Source organism: Physella acuta, unplaced genomic scaffold (assembly GCF_028476545.2).
Source record: "Physella acuta isolate Inbredline_101_S28 unplaced genomic scaffold, ASM2847654v3 ptg000116l, whole genome shotgun sequence".
Classification (NCBI taxonomy): domain Eukaryota; kingdom Metazoa; phylum Mollusca; class Gastropoda; family Physidae; genus Physella; species Physella acuta.
Genome location: NW_026731636.1, coordinates 447,683 through 463,334, shown reverse-complemented (window position 1 = coordinate 463,334; position 15,652 = coordinate 447,683). Strand labels below are relative to the sequence as shown.

The window sequence follows — 15,652 nt, the reverse complement described above, 5'->3', positions numbered from 1 at the left end:
TCATAAATTTCGCAACGCTATTACACGACTATTATTTTGTGATTAAGTATTAAACTAGTTCGCTATAAGTAAGCTAGTGGGCTTAATAGGGTTGGATGCGCTAGGCTAAACGAACACCAGCTTTTATTCTACTACATTTGAAGGAAGTGGGTATTTGTAAAATATTGTTTTCCATTCGTCTATATTTTACTGATGATTTCCTGTGTTACATTCTATGATGTAAAAGGAACTTGATGTCATTTTTTAAAATTATCGTGCTGTGTATCTTAACAAAACACCAAAAGTTAAAACGAGTTATGATTATGACTAGTATCCGATGTTTGTTGTAATGTTATTTTTGTTTCAGTTTGGTGTAGTATGTTATGTTGAACAATGTGCTGTATTGTATATGTTGTAGTTGAAGATAATGGTATGCGTGCGAGCGGGTGGTACAAATAATTTGTGTCGATAACAAAAATGTTACTTTGTAGCGTTAATGTGAATGTGTAAATAGATCAATCACAATCGAGCCGTTAGATTAATTATGAGGTGGCTCTAATAATAAAATATTGTTTTACATCATAGATAATTATATTGTTATGTTAATAAAATGACTTGTTCTATTCATTTGTCTAAACATTGCGAGGAAATGGCATTTAGAACCAAAAAGCACAAAGTGACATTATATTATCGTGTGCACTTTATAGTTCAAAGATCATATAAATTATATTATCAAAGTTAGTTTTGCTGTCACATGTCTTGCGATTGAAGTTTAATAAAAAATATATTTCATACACATTAAAAACTATTTTTCAAAAAATTATATAAATTAGTTGGCAAGCGCTAAAATTATGTTTTAGCTGTCAAAAATTAAAACAAAATATTAAGTATCGATGTTTACGTGTTTTGAATTTTTTAATTCAAGATAAACTATTGAAAATAATTTTTGAAATAATTAATAATATTAATGCATTAATCCATTCCAAGTTTTGGAAAAACTTCCGCCAGGGAGAGATTAAATTTTCCAAACTAAATGAATTTTTGTGAGCATGATTCCCATTGATAAAAAAAAACATGGCGGCTGCTTGTTTCTTGACTTCGCTTCAACATTTTAAACTCAGCATGAACTCCCAATATGAAACAAATATACACAATTTCAAGTCTATTGTGTACGTACGGTTGGGAAGTAATGTATTTGCATTCAATTCTGACAGAAACGTTTTGTGGCGGTAAGTAAATTAATTATTTTTTAAAGTTAATGAATGTAAGCCATAGCAAGCCTAGCCCCAGGGGACATTACTCCTACTGAACGATTTGGTAAACAGTAAACAGTAGTAAACACTTATCTAGACCGTCTAGTTCGATGACAGAATATTACCAAAATAATAGATCTAAAATCTAAATCTACCTGATCCTTAATATATAATATCTGTAGGCCTATATCTACTTTATTACTTTATTAACTATACTGATCCATCTAAATAAAAAGTGACAGTACACTACACTTCAGTACAGTGATTAGATTTAGAATCTACTAGTCTAGATCTAGAATCTAACTAGATTGAATTCTAGATCTAGATTTTAGATTCTAGTGTGTGTTTGTAGAGTAGAGAGCTAGTTGTGAGTTATCTAATCTATCTAGTTACTCTAGTCTAGTACTACCTATCTCAGTCTGTCTAGTCTAGTGGGGTCTAAGCTAAGGCAAGGCCTAAAAGGTGTGTAGAGTTGTAAATGTAGACTGTAGAGTTCACTAGTGTAATAGAGAGTGACTGTAGCATTGCTAGTGTCAGTGTGAGTTGTAGTAACAATCTACACAGTAATTTAGAAATTTTGTCTAGGACTTAGTGTGAGCGGGTGAATGGATTATTTTGTATTACTTTATTTGGTGCGATTCTTAGTGCATGGTGTTCCAATGGGGAACGGCCACGGGGTCCCCACCCGAAGCGGTCAGTATAAATTGACCGCTCGGAGTGATTTTCTTCCTTTTTTTTTGACCCGCGGCGAGATGTAGGTCGGGTCAGGTTTCTGTGTGGGCGCGTGGCGCACCGCACGCGTGGAGGTATTTGTTTTTTTATACTTTATCTTTATGTGATTTGTATGAATGCGACTGCCGATGTTTCTCGTTTTCTTTCATTTTCGTTTTAAACGAGATAGTGAGCATCGGCATGTCTGGTATGCACGTGGTGTGTTATTTTGAGAGATTTTAAATTTGTGTTTTCTAAACCCGTGGCGTGTGTTTCGGACCACGTGGTTTAGGCCAGTGTGTTTAGGAATGTTTCCTAAACTAGTGTGAATGCGTGTGTGCATTTACTTGATTGTTTTATGATGTGTTATTGACTAGGATTGGCTTAGTCAATAATCAGTTGTTTTAGACAGTAATTAGAATAGTATATTTTAGTTGCCTCGAGTTTTAGGTTGTTTAAAATTAATGTGTGTGCTGTTTCGTGCAACGTCATGTTGAGTATCGCTTGCTTTGTGTCTGCCTTCATTGGGGCCTTAGCGGAGTGTGTTAACTTTAATGTTATCAATATGGATATTGTTTATGTAGACCAGGGGTCTCCAAACTTTTCAGTCCGTGGGCCGCATTGACTATCGAATTTCAGTTCGGGGGCCAGTTTCTTCAAGGCATGTCTTTAATTTTTCTGGGCAAAGTTCCTCAGCCATCACCAACAAACGGTTTTTCCGTGGACAAAAAGATCTCCGCGGGCCGGATAAGAGGACATCGCGGGCCGCATGCGGCCCGCGGGCCGTAGTTTGGAGACCCCTGATGTAGACCAATGGCTTCGGGCTGCTCCTTTTGGAGATTGGTTCTACAATGAACTTGTTTTACACGTTATTTTTAAGTTGCTAGTTCTTGGTTAGTCAGTGGTTAGTTGTTTTTGAGAATTGCTTTTAGAATTGTAATAGTAGGGATTAGTTTTACTCGAGGCTTTAGCTAGATAGAAGTAGTAGGTAGCATTTTGAACTTGTGTATATATTTATGTATATATCTGCCATTACCATGCATTTTTCTTATGTTTTCCTTTTCTTTTTCTCTCCCCCCCCCCCTTCCAGTGAGGTTGCTTGGGCAACTTGGCTGGGTGTTTTGTTATATATGAATTGTTTTGTTTGGTGTAAAAAGTTTGTTGTGTACGTATTGTTTTGTACGTAACGTATTGTACGTAGTGGTTTTACGTAGTGTTTTGTTTGGTGTGGACTTTTGGATGTCGAGAATGGATGAAGGGAGGTTTCTGTGTGTCAGGGCCTGGACCACCCTAGACATCATAAGTCGGCGCAACACCATCAAATGGTCAAACGTAATGTTGTGTTTGGTTTAAAAAGTTTATTGTGTACGTATTGTTTTCTACGTAATGTATTGTACGTAACGTATTGTACGTAGTGGTTTTACGTAGTGTTTTGTTTGGTGTGGACTTTTGGATGTCGAGAATGGATGAAGGGAGGTTTCTGTGTGTCAGGGCCTGGACCATCCTAGACATCATAAGTCGGTGCAGCACTATCAAATAGTCGAACGTAGTGTTTTGTTGCGTTGAGTTCTGTTTGTTTTGTATGTCTTGAGTGTTTTGTTTTGTCTAGAGTCTAGTTTTTTTATAATTACTTTTGGTTCCATATTTTGTTAAATAAATTTTATATTATTGTTAAAGATTTTTGTTTTCATTATTTAGACTAAGGTTAGGTTATTAACCAGTCTGGGTTTCGCCGGGCTTGCACTGACCGGACAGTAGTTAGTTAGATAAGCCTAGAAGGGTAGATTTTAGGTATTCCCCCCCTAGCAGGGCTTACATTAGTGTCAGTAAATATTGTAACATACACTTATTACTCTAGCCCACAATCTAGATCTAATATGGAATGTAGCAAAATGTATCTATATCCACTTATTTAGTAGGCCTTGTACCCTGGTTATTAGATCTAGAGTTTAGATTTAGTAATAGAATCTAGGCTTAATGTTCAATATATATTGACCTAAAGTAGTTATAGATTTAATGGCTAGTTTTAGATTCAATTTTATTTAAAATTTTGATTATGTATAAAAATGTAAACTATAATTATAAGAGAAAATTCTGAGTAGAAATATTGTGTGTACATCTATTTTTCAGATTACCTGAATTAAATCAGTGCATATAGACCTCTAGAAAGAAGCCTACAAAAGTTCCAGGAAATACAAGATGAAGAGTATAAGTTGCCATTATGAAGGGATAATGTAGTCAGCACTATGCCCAGCCATTTTTTTGCTTTCCCCAATGTCAAGTACCCATCAGAGCTGAGTGTTCTCAGGTACGTCCTACAGGGCACAGACACAAGTCCAAACCGAGATCAGAACTCGAGACTTTTGGGCTAGCAGCCAAACGCTCTAATATTCAGCCACACCATCCCATAAGTGTAAATACATTTATCATTCCTATTTCAAGTGACATAACTAACTGGTCCTTTACAATAAATGACATAACATTTTCAATTTTCTAATTATTTATTTAAAATGTTTAACATATAAATGAAACTATTTCAATATCATATGGCTTAATTATTACATCATCATAAACAAATAATAAAATAATACATACATGTAACAATTTAAATTCTTGGGAAAATCAAGATTACTTTCTCAAAGTTGACTGTGATCATGTAAAATGAAAAAAGGTGATATTCAATTAGCTATTTATTCTTCAGTTTTGCTTTTTTCCACAATATTGACAGGATTGCATTGTTCTTATTATTGTGAAAAGCAAAAAGACTAATCTTAACAATATTATTATATATATCTAATATACATTGATTATTAATTTAATAAATGTGTACCTTGCACAACCTGATCACACATAAACCATACAATTTACATAGTGAAAAGATTTTATTTTTGTCATCCTTTGTTAAATGTACATGAAAGAATAGATCATTGTGTATTATATATACTTATAATACTTACATATTAAATTTAATAAGTATAATAGTTTGAAATATATAATTACAGACATGATGAACCATAAATATTTTATATTTCATTCCCAGGTAAATGGAACTTCATGAAAATTGAAGAAAAATTAATAACAAGTAAATGAACATTGTGTTATGGGTTGCTGCAATCACCACTTTAATGGAATTTTTCAAGGACATTTTAAATGTAGTAAAGAAATAGGGATGCCACTACAAATCTGGTGATGTCTTTTATATCTACACAAAGGAATCAGTTACTAGCTTGTGCAAGCATGAAAAAAAACATGTATAATGTAAATGTAACTGTAAGTATTCATATATATATATATAAACATCTTAAAATGTACAGTAAATTAAGTGAATATATTATTACACTCCAAAATTGTAATTGAGTGTTTTCGGAATGTTTAATAGTTTTGTTTCTTTTCAGTTACATTTGAACAAAGCTATGAAAGTAACATTTCTTCATGTGAATGTCCCGGAGGAGCTAACAGGTGTTCACAGACTGCTGTACAGTTTTGCCTTGTTTATTCACCAAGAAACCCCATTTACAACTTATGATAATGCTGTTTAGGATCTGCTTTTGGTTTCTCAACGCCAGAAATACAAGATGAAGAGTATAAGTTGCCATTATTTTAAGATATTTTTTTTTAGAATATACTGATTTTGAGATAATTTTGATTTTGATGAAATTGATTGTTTAAAAAAAAATCAATGTCTAAAATAAAGTCCAAATAAATAAAATATATTAGATAACATTAGGCCAATGAAACAAAACCCTCATATTTGCCATAATTATTTATATCAAACAACATAATTAAAATACTAATGTATGTAAAATTAGTTAATTGCATACAATTTTCTTTACCACATTGACAATTTGTATTTAAGATGAAATTATATGCTCATAATTATATCAAAATAATAATAAAATCACAGTACATAAGTATTACAGTAACTTTAATTGAGCAATAATATTTAACTTAGTGCATCTGTCATACATTAATCAACTGTTTTTTTTTTTAATTAATATAATTTATTTCAGCAGATTCTTGTATATTATCAAAAATTATGAATACAAAAATATTCCCATATAAATAATTGTATGTAATGTTCAGATTAATACAATGCATTATATATGTAGTTCAAATGTACACCATGTATTCATGTATGTTTAATTATGCATTTGTTTAAATTGCCACCAGTGATACATATATATATACATATTAGGCTTCATGTATGTATCACTGGTGATACATGTGTGTGTGTGTTTGTACAAAGTTAAAACATTATTTTTGTATTAGAGGAGTTTGTAGATTAACAAGACAAGCAATTAATTGAAACACAATATCTATGTGTGTTCTCATCTCGTGGGGTATGCATGTTAATATTTTAAAAACTTTAATGCGATGAATTGCACGCTCTACATGTATCCTACATCTTGCAATACTTTTTGTACATTTTATCTCATTCTCTGTAAATTGGTGATTACTTAAAAAAGGAGGGATATTTACAGACACACCTGGGGGAAGTATATTTTGAATAAAAAATCCTTTATCGGCTAAAATTAAATCTCCTGGTTGAAAATATCTTATTACACCTGATTTGAGAAAAATTTGTTTATCTGATAATGATCCAAGAAACATATTTGAAACAAATGAGATGTAGCCATTAGGGCAGATGCCAATTAGCACCTTAAATGTGTTTTTAGATTTATAAGAGGAATATGTTGCTCTTTGCTTATCCATCTCTTTTGGGATTTCAATTTGTACTTCTGTGCAGTCAACTACCATTCTACAATTGGGATGTTCTGAAAAGCTTGAAGGTGCAGCTTTTCTTATTTTATTCATACTAGGGTATGTTTTTATTAAAATATTTTTAAATAACAATTCATGCATTAAGTATGCAAATGTAAGAAAAATGTTACGTATAGTATTAATGCTGCAATTAAAAAGAGATGACAAATGAAGATATGTGTAGTCTTGTCTTAGTTTCATTAATGTGATAAAAATCTGATCCTCTAAGGATATGGTGTTAAAATTAACTTTCCAGCCACAGTAATAATGAATGTTATCTGTAAAACGGCGAACAATGTTACACAAAACCATAAACATATCTTTTGAATTAATACCAGTTTCCATTTTAAGTATAGATTCTGTCACATTAAGCCAACTATAAATAGGTTTTTTCAATAATTCAGATTGGAGTACTTTAATTTCTACCTTAGCTGACTCTAAAGATTTTTGAAGCATTGCATTTTGAGCTAGAAGAGACCTTTGATCAAATTTCCATTCTACTTCTTTATTACTGCAGGTAGAATTTAAAGATGGCACTGGCAAAGTATGAATAGGTATATTTTCAGATATACATGAAGATGTGTCATTTAATGGTAAATTAACAATGCATTGATAATTATTTTCATTTTGACAATATGGTGGTAGGCTTACATTTTTTTAAAATGAAGATGGATTTACAAAATATGGCAAATTTTCAATTTCTTTTAACTTAGATGTTTTAATGCTTGCAACACATAAACTGGAGGGAGTATGAAGTGATGTTGAAGACATTGTGTATGTATTGGAAATACAATGTAAAATGTCAGTAGCAGATGCATTGAAAAGCGGTAATAAATTAGATTTTATAGAGCTAGAAGGTACATCTTCAGGTTGGAACATCAATAAGGAAACTGGACAATTCTTCTTCTCCCCATTCATAAAATGGCAGGAACACACTCTCGAAAATTTCGTAGGTTCTCTGTCAGGTCGACTAAATAAACATAATTTACATTCATTAACATTTGTTTAAAGCAAAGTCAATCTAATAATTTTATGAAAATTAGTAGAATATTGACATTTTACATAGAATCAACGAAGTTAATGGTTTTGACATTAGGGGTCATCCATTCATGTTGTCCACAATTTTTTTTGGATTTTGGACCCTGACCCCCCTCCCCGTCCACAAAAATCCACTTATTTTCCTTATATAAGTCCATACGCGTCCGCAAAAGTCAATTTTTTTCTGACCCCCCACCCCCCCCCCGCGTGAGGACGTTATAAATGGATGACCCCTCAATGTAAATAAATTCAGATGAACATCCCATGATACTCATGAGATAGAAATGGAAAGCCAAGAGAACCTGATAACTGACATCCACTTGTTTCTTAAATCAGGATTTTTACTAGCTGAAGGAAAACGAAAAAAAATGACAGCCGTTTTTGCGAGTTCTATGTTTGCATCCCTCAGCGAAACACAAAACCATATTTTATAATATCTATAGTAGAATATATATAGTAGAATATATATAGTAGAATCTAACAGTCTATATTTTTAAGTCTAATTATTAGTAATTATTCGACTACTGTGTTAGAATCTAATTTTAAAATAATGGGTCTTTGTTAATTTCAATAGCTAGCTTTCTAAATTAATCAGCAGTAGACTTTAAAGTTAGAATTTGATTGCGTTATTCACTAGCTGCTTGAGTGTCTTCCTAACATTAATGTACTAAAATTTAGATCTAAACTTTGGTCTAGTTTAAAGAGAACTTAGATCTAGATCTATTTCGATATCTTAGATCTGCAAACAAACGGTTTGTTATTGTGTTCAAAGTTTAAAAAAAAAAAGCGGAAGTAACTTTCTGGTTTTCTTGGCCAAAATAATAAAAATATTCAGATTTGGTTTAAAAAACGCCAACCGGCAGGACTCCATTTGGACTCCACTGCAACAGCCTATACATCTCATTGAGCATTGGAACCAATTTTTAAAAAGTGGGATTAAACGCGTCAATGATAATTAAATATGTAATTAAAAATTGATAATAATGTGTGGTAACCAAATGAATACACAAATAGATACACGGATACATGGTCGACGATTGATCAGGGGAGCATAAATATTGAAAACAGCCGGGTTTAGTCCACATATCAGACTCAATCTTTCCAGCCAACTAATGGCCACAAGGTAGACGTTATTGGTAAGTCTCTAATTGTAATTTTCGGGGACGTTTTACGACTAGAATATCTTTGAATGTTATTAGTTTAAAACTAGAAGTAATCGTGAGTCACACTTTATTAGGATGTCGTTGAAAGGAGAGACATTTAAACAACATTACAATACGAAATTACTAGTAAAGCTAACCGTAGGTCTATTGTGAGATAAAATTTGAACTTAAATGTTATCATTTAACATAATGAAGGTTGGTTGAGGTCAACATATTGATAACGTAGAAAAGTTGTACAAAGTTCGACCCGCGTGACACAGTACAGGAACACTCTCAAGCTTCAGGTTGTTGGGTTGATTGTTGTATAGTTGCTAGTTGCAACTTGCAAGTTTGGAAGGCGAGCTAGAGAACAGTCTTGCTAATTAACATGACACGAGTTGTGTTCCTTTGTTCCAGTACATATTTTGACCGTTGGTTCGTGTATTTGTTTTACGTTCTGACCACACAACCATTTGAATACCGAGACCAGAAACAAATGAAATCTACTTTCGTTTTCTAATTGACGCTAAAGTGTGTATAAGAACATGACTACATTAGTTTATAAGGGCTTTTCTATAACAGCAGTATTAAAAAAAAAACAAGCTAAAACAAACCTTTCAACTTCAAGATAATATCACAAACAGGAATTACATGTTTTTCTTTAAAGCAACTAAATGCAACATAAGGAACATAGTTGGTTAACTATAAGATTAAAACAAATAAGTATATAGTTGGGAGGATTAGCACCGGAAATTTCCAAAATCGATTATCGAGGCAATTGAGGCTCGTTAACCATCGACAGCAAATCATCAAGAAAAAGAAACTACCGGAAACAAAAAGGAATAGGATTTTGTAGTAAAATCACCAGAACCTCTAAAACTGATAATGTAAATGTTGAAGTTATTTTTAGAACACTTTGCCACTAAATTATCCCACCTTCTCTGTCCATCATCTCATAAACAAAGATAACAATGTCAGCTTACTATAAGATCTTAAAATTTCCGATTTTTAATGCAGAATAAACAAAACCTTGTTGTTTAAAACAATAACAAAACTTTTGATAATATAAAAGGACACCCACTCACAACACTAATTATCCACACTACACCATATTCTAAATTAGCCGAATTGAATTTTAAACAGATTCCGCTTTTTAAAGAATCGCATTCATATACAAACGATGTCTGTTTTCATTCTATCCGGCGGAAAGGGTAGATGTGGTCCACTGAACCCCACTCACTTATAAACGCATTGAAGTGAATCTGGAAACGTCGTTGGTCGTGCTTTGACAAGTTGATTTGATAAACAAGTATAAAGAGATACAATGAATATCTGCGATTGATAGATACGTGCATGGAATGATAGTTAACTAAATCTATACAAATACAACTCTTTTGGTCACTCATCATAATCTAATTAAGCACATGCAGTTTTTCGACGTGTCAAGACAATATGGCAACATTGTGAAGAGTTATTTGCCATCTAAAAAATAATGTAGTTTATTGATGAGAATATGGTTGATATAAGGCTTCTTCACGTTTGGACGTGCGTGTATAAGTCAGATTGGTTGAGATTGTGTGGTTGAGATTGTGTGGTGATAACACGTTTAATATTGTGTAATTTTGGTTATGTAAATGATTCTTCGTGATAGCGATTGCCTGTGAGTGTGCGTGATTGATCTTCTATTATTTAGAGTGTTATGTTAATGCTAGATTGTAGGATTTAGATAATAAAAAAGAAGTTATGTGATTTAAACAATTATTGTGTTATTAGTAATTTTTTATTATACTACTGTGCGATTTAGATTATGTATATGAGATGAAAAAATTAAATGGGTGTGATTTAGAATGATTGTTTGTATAAAGAGCGCTTACGTGTTATTTTTTATGAAACAACTTCTTGTATTTATTAAATATCATAATATCAAATCATTTTTGACTAACTTTTCTGAAGTGATCAACGATTGTAATAAAACCTTACCTTGAGCTGTATTCTTATAACATTAAATTCCTAAAAAAGAAGGAAAACAACCCAAACCACTCGAAAGTTAATACACGTAAAATATATGGATCTGTACAAAAATATTGAATTATTTAGTCAAGGTCTATGACTGATCTTCCAGTAACAGACCCAAAAATCCTTACATAGGTCGATAAACCACAAACAGAGATTTTACAATTTTAACCCTCAACTGATACCCTCTTAGATGCCAACAGCACGTAGTTTCTCTTGGACTGTAACCTCTATTCATGTGTGTGACACAATAGCTAAAAAACACAATTGACATGTCGCTTTGTAAGATCCTTTCTATGCCGAACCTTTTAAAAAGAAAGATAACTATGACATGCTTTTGCATTTGAAATATGTTTATTATTTCCCTTTGACGATGAAATTATGTCCATGCATAGCTTACATACGTAAAGACTAAGGTAACTTTACCCTAATAGTCATAAATGAACGTAAATAAAGAAAACATTAAGAAGATATTACACTTTTAATAAATAGGCTATTCGTCTCTAATGTGCTGTTAACTAATATTTTTCTTTTGTTGAGTATAGAGCGATGTTATATCTATTATATTGTGCTGTCGGCATGCAATTATAAAACTTGTGGGACATAGTACCACTTCAGCATGTTTTAAATTAAAATGTATTAACATTGACATGATGAGTTATCTTACAACTATGACTGATTTGCTACTTAGACGCAAACTTGCCCACTGTAACACGCGTATTTATGTGACAATACGTTGTCATTGTGAGTTCTTTCTACAATAGAGACGATGAACCGTTCTTTCATTTTCCATCTTTATTTACATTAATAAAATAGATCCATAAGGAATAATGACAATAAATCTTTAGTAGTATAATAATAATACAAATACAATCCAGAAGCAGAGTGACAAGGGACAGCTTACATTCTTCTATACGGGCACACTTAGTCCACCTTAAACACTTTTATATCCTTCATTCTCTCCCCTAACGTCAGTGAGCAATATGCCAAAAAAGCATGAAAAAAACATGATTAGTCGGTCGCTCACACAGTCCTTCCGTTGGCCAGGTACTCTACTTTCATACAAGTTCATGCTAAATACAATATAAACTAGAATACCCGTCATCCCTTGGATAACTGTGGGTTTCGGGGGTCATCCATCAAAAAACATCACGTCTGTCACTCAGAGGCATAGCGAGCCTTCCCGGCGCCCGGGGACAAACTTTTCGATTTTAACCCCCCCCCCCCCCCCCCCCCAAGATTTCGATTTTCAACCCCCCCCCCTCAAACTTTTGATGTGCACCCCCTCCCCCCCCCCCACTCAAACTTTCGATTTGAACCCCCCTCAACCTTTCAATTTATTTTTCCAAACCATTTTGGCGCCCCAACATACGTCCCCCCACCCGCCCCCCCCTCCTCGCTACGCTACTGCAGTGTCACTTATCGTCACAAAAACAGAGCCCACATTCAAAAATATGTTTCTTATCTTTTAAAAACACCGAAAACACCGATTTCGGACTATCCCTTCATATACTGACGTCACATGTGACCTACTCAACTCTACTTCACCTGCCCAGTGTCCCGCCAAGTCTCAGACAACATGTTTTTATCGTTTAAAAAACGATTCCAGCCGAGCATGTCTCTGACCACACTATCCTTTCATATGGTTAGGACAAAGAAACAGATGAACTCTACTTCACCTGCCCTGTATCCTGCCAAGTTCAGATAGGCAACTTTATCATTAACATCTAAAAAAAAAAATTGAAAAAAAATATCATTTTTTATCATTAACATCTAAAAAAAAAAATTGAAAAAAATATCATTGACATATTGGTCTAGAACCTGTACCACTCGCATGAGAGCGGACTACGCTACAAACTTAGCTATTTACTCGTGACGTCACAAATGAATTTTTATACTATACTTTGATGCAACTTGATTTCGAGCGTCTAGTCTAGAAGTAGTAACTTTCAAATTAAATTTTATCTTAAATTAGCCAAACAAAGATTTATATAAAATAATTAAGGCCTGAAATAGATTCTAGATGTATTAAGGCCTGAAATAGATTCTAGATGTAGAATTTACATTGAGTTTAGTGACCTAGATCTAGATCTAGGCTAGATTCATAAATTTCCTTCGACAGCTGATCTTTAGATCTAGAGAAATTTATTGTAAAACTAAATGAAAAAAGACAGTTGAAAATTGATATAAGTGTTGGAACGTAATAAATACAGCAAACGGACGTATTGTTAAAGTTATGACCGACAGAAAATTAGATTTAGAACGCGTTAAACTTTGGAATGGGAACATAATTTTCTTCGATAGACGCCGCCATTTTATTGTACTAAAGAGTCATCAAAAAACTCTGACGTCACTATCAAGGGACGTCACTATCCCCACAAAAGTTTATTCAAAGTATTAACATTTTTAAAAAAATACGGTTAATTTAACAATGAATAAATCAATAAATTAATTAACGTCTTTAAATAAATTTGTGATTAACAGTCTGTCTGCATTAAAAAATTATTCTCTACCTACATACTATTTTACAGCTGTCCCGGTAGAGTCGAACATATCACAATAGTCAATCAGGCAAACAAACAAATAAATATTCAAACATGTAAACAAACTTGACTTTTAGTAGTATACTAGAATACCCGTCATCCGTTGGATAACTGTGGGCTTCGGGGGTCATCCATCAAAAAACATCACGTCTGTCACTCAGAGGCATAGCGACCCTTCCGGGCGCCCGGGGACAAACTTTTCGATTTGAACCCCCCCCCCACCAAGATTTCGATTTTCAACCCCCCCCCCTCAAACTTTTGATGTGCACCCCCGCCCCCCCCCCCCCACTCAAACTTTCCATTTGAACCCCCCTCAACCTTTCAATTTATTTTTCCAAACCATTTTGGCGCCCCAACATATGTCCCCCCCCCTCCCCCCTCCCGCCCCCCCCCCCCCCCTCCTCGCTACGCTACTGCAGTGTCACTTATCGTCACAAAAAAACAGACCGCACATTCAAAAATATGTTTTTTATCTTTTAAAAACACCGAAAACAACGATTTCGGACTATCCCTTCATATACTGACGTCACAGGTGACCTACTCAACTCTACTTCACCTGCCCAGTGTCCCGCCAAGTCTCAGACAACAAAAACGATTCCAGCCGAGCATGTCTCTGACCACACTATCCCTTCATTTGCTTAGGACAAAGGAACAGATGAACCCTACTTCACCTGCCCTGTGCCCCGCGAGGTCCTGATAGTCAACCTTATCATTCACATATAGGGCTTAAGAAAAAATAATTGAAAACGTAAAAAAAAAAAAGTTCTATTAATGTTTATGACACTGACTTTAAAATTTAGCCTTCATTCTCCAAAGCAAATTTTAAAATGCTTTTCTGGCATATCTAGCCCTGGCCACCTATACAATGTTTAAATAATGTGAACACCCGCCATTTTGCTCGTGGTAAACATGGCCTAAAAATGGTCGGCAGACATGCGTCCGGTCCGTACGCCATATTGTTGTTAGCAGCCGACCACGCCTCCAAGTTAGTGAGTAATCCTACTTTATCTAGATATAGAACGTAGATAACAAAAAAATCCCATGTATTCTCGAATTAGATGATCATTGAAGCTAAACAAAGATTTATATAAAATAATTAAGGCCCGAAATAGATTCTAGATGTAGAATTTACATTAATCTAGATCTAGAATTTACATTGAGTCTAGTGACCTAGATCTAGAATCTAGATCTAGGCCCTAGGCTAGATTCTAGATTCATAACTTTCCTTCGACAGCTGATCTTTAGATCTAGAGAAATTTATTGTAAAACTAAATGAAAAAGACAGTTGAAAATTGATATAAGTGTTGGAACGTAATAAATACAGCAAACGGACGTATTGTTAAAGTTATGACCGACAGAAAATTAGATTTAGAACGCGTTAAACTTGTGAATGGGAACACAATTTTCTTCGATAGACGCCGCCATTTTATTGTACTAAAGAGTAAACAAAAACCTGTGACGTCACGGTCCCGCCGAGTCTAGTGGCTTTTCAAATCTTTTTTAAAAAAATGGGTTACTGTACGTATGAATAAATCAATAAATTAATTAACGTCTTTAAATAAATTTGTGATTAACAGTCTGTCTGCATTAAAAAATTATTCTCTACCTACATACTATTTTACAGCTCTCCAGATAGAGTCGAACATATCACAATTTTCAATCAGGCAATCAAATAAATATTCAAACATGTAAACAAACTTGACTTTTAGTAGTATATAGATAGATAGATAAACATTACAAGTAAACAATATAAAAAGTACAGTTTTTTACACGTCCCCCCTTCAAATAAAAATTTGTTGCAACAAAATTCTCAATGTAGTATGTCAATAGGGCAGGATCATGTGCCAGACAAGAAAAAAAATATGTGTTTTGTCTTGTTTCAGTTAAGTTTATTTAAACTTCACTTTATTGATCATTACTACATAGTTATTTATCCTTATATATTATGCTACATAGTAAAATTAGGAATGTTTTATTAATAATAAAACTATCATTCGTTTAGGTAAATATATTTTTAAAACGTTTAGCACGAATTTGTTGCAATTCTAGACAACGTATTTTGTAAAAGACACACACACACACACACAGACATATATATATATATATATATATATATATATATATATATATATATATATATATATATATATATATGTATATATAAAGCAGACTACATTTCACAACATAATTTCTTAACCTGTTTGATGGTTGA

General features: G+C 33.4%; 1 protein-coding gene and 1 long non-coding RNA gene across 2 annotated transcripts in view; one reads left to right on the top strand and one right to left on the bottom strand.

Annotated features, from left to right (window-relative positions):
- Window positions 1–15,652, bottom strand: part of LOC131934713 (uncharacterized) — a 105,334-nt gene that overhangs the window by 16,385 nt on the left and 73,297 nt on the right. The gene's annotated exons all lie outside the window — the stretch shown is intronic.
- LOC131934731 (uncharacterized) lies at window positions 3,853–5,773 on the top strand. Its single transcript, XR_009385831.1, has 3 exons — window positions 3,853–4,251; window positions 4,984–5,213; window positions 5,339–5,773. It is a non-coding gene; the product is annotated as an uncharacterized LOC131934731 (long non-coding RNA).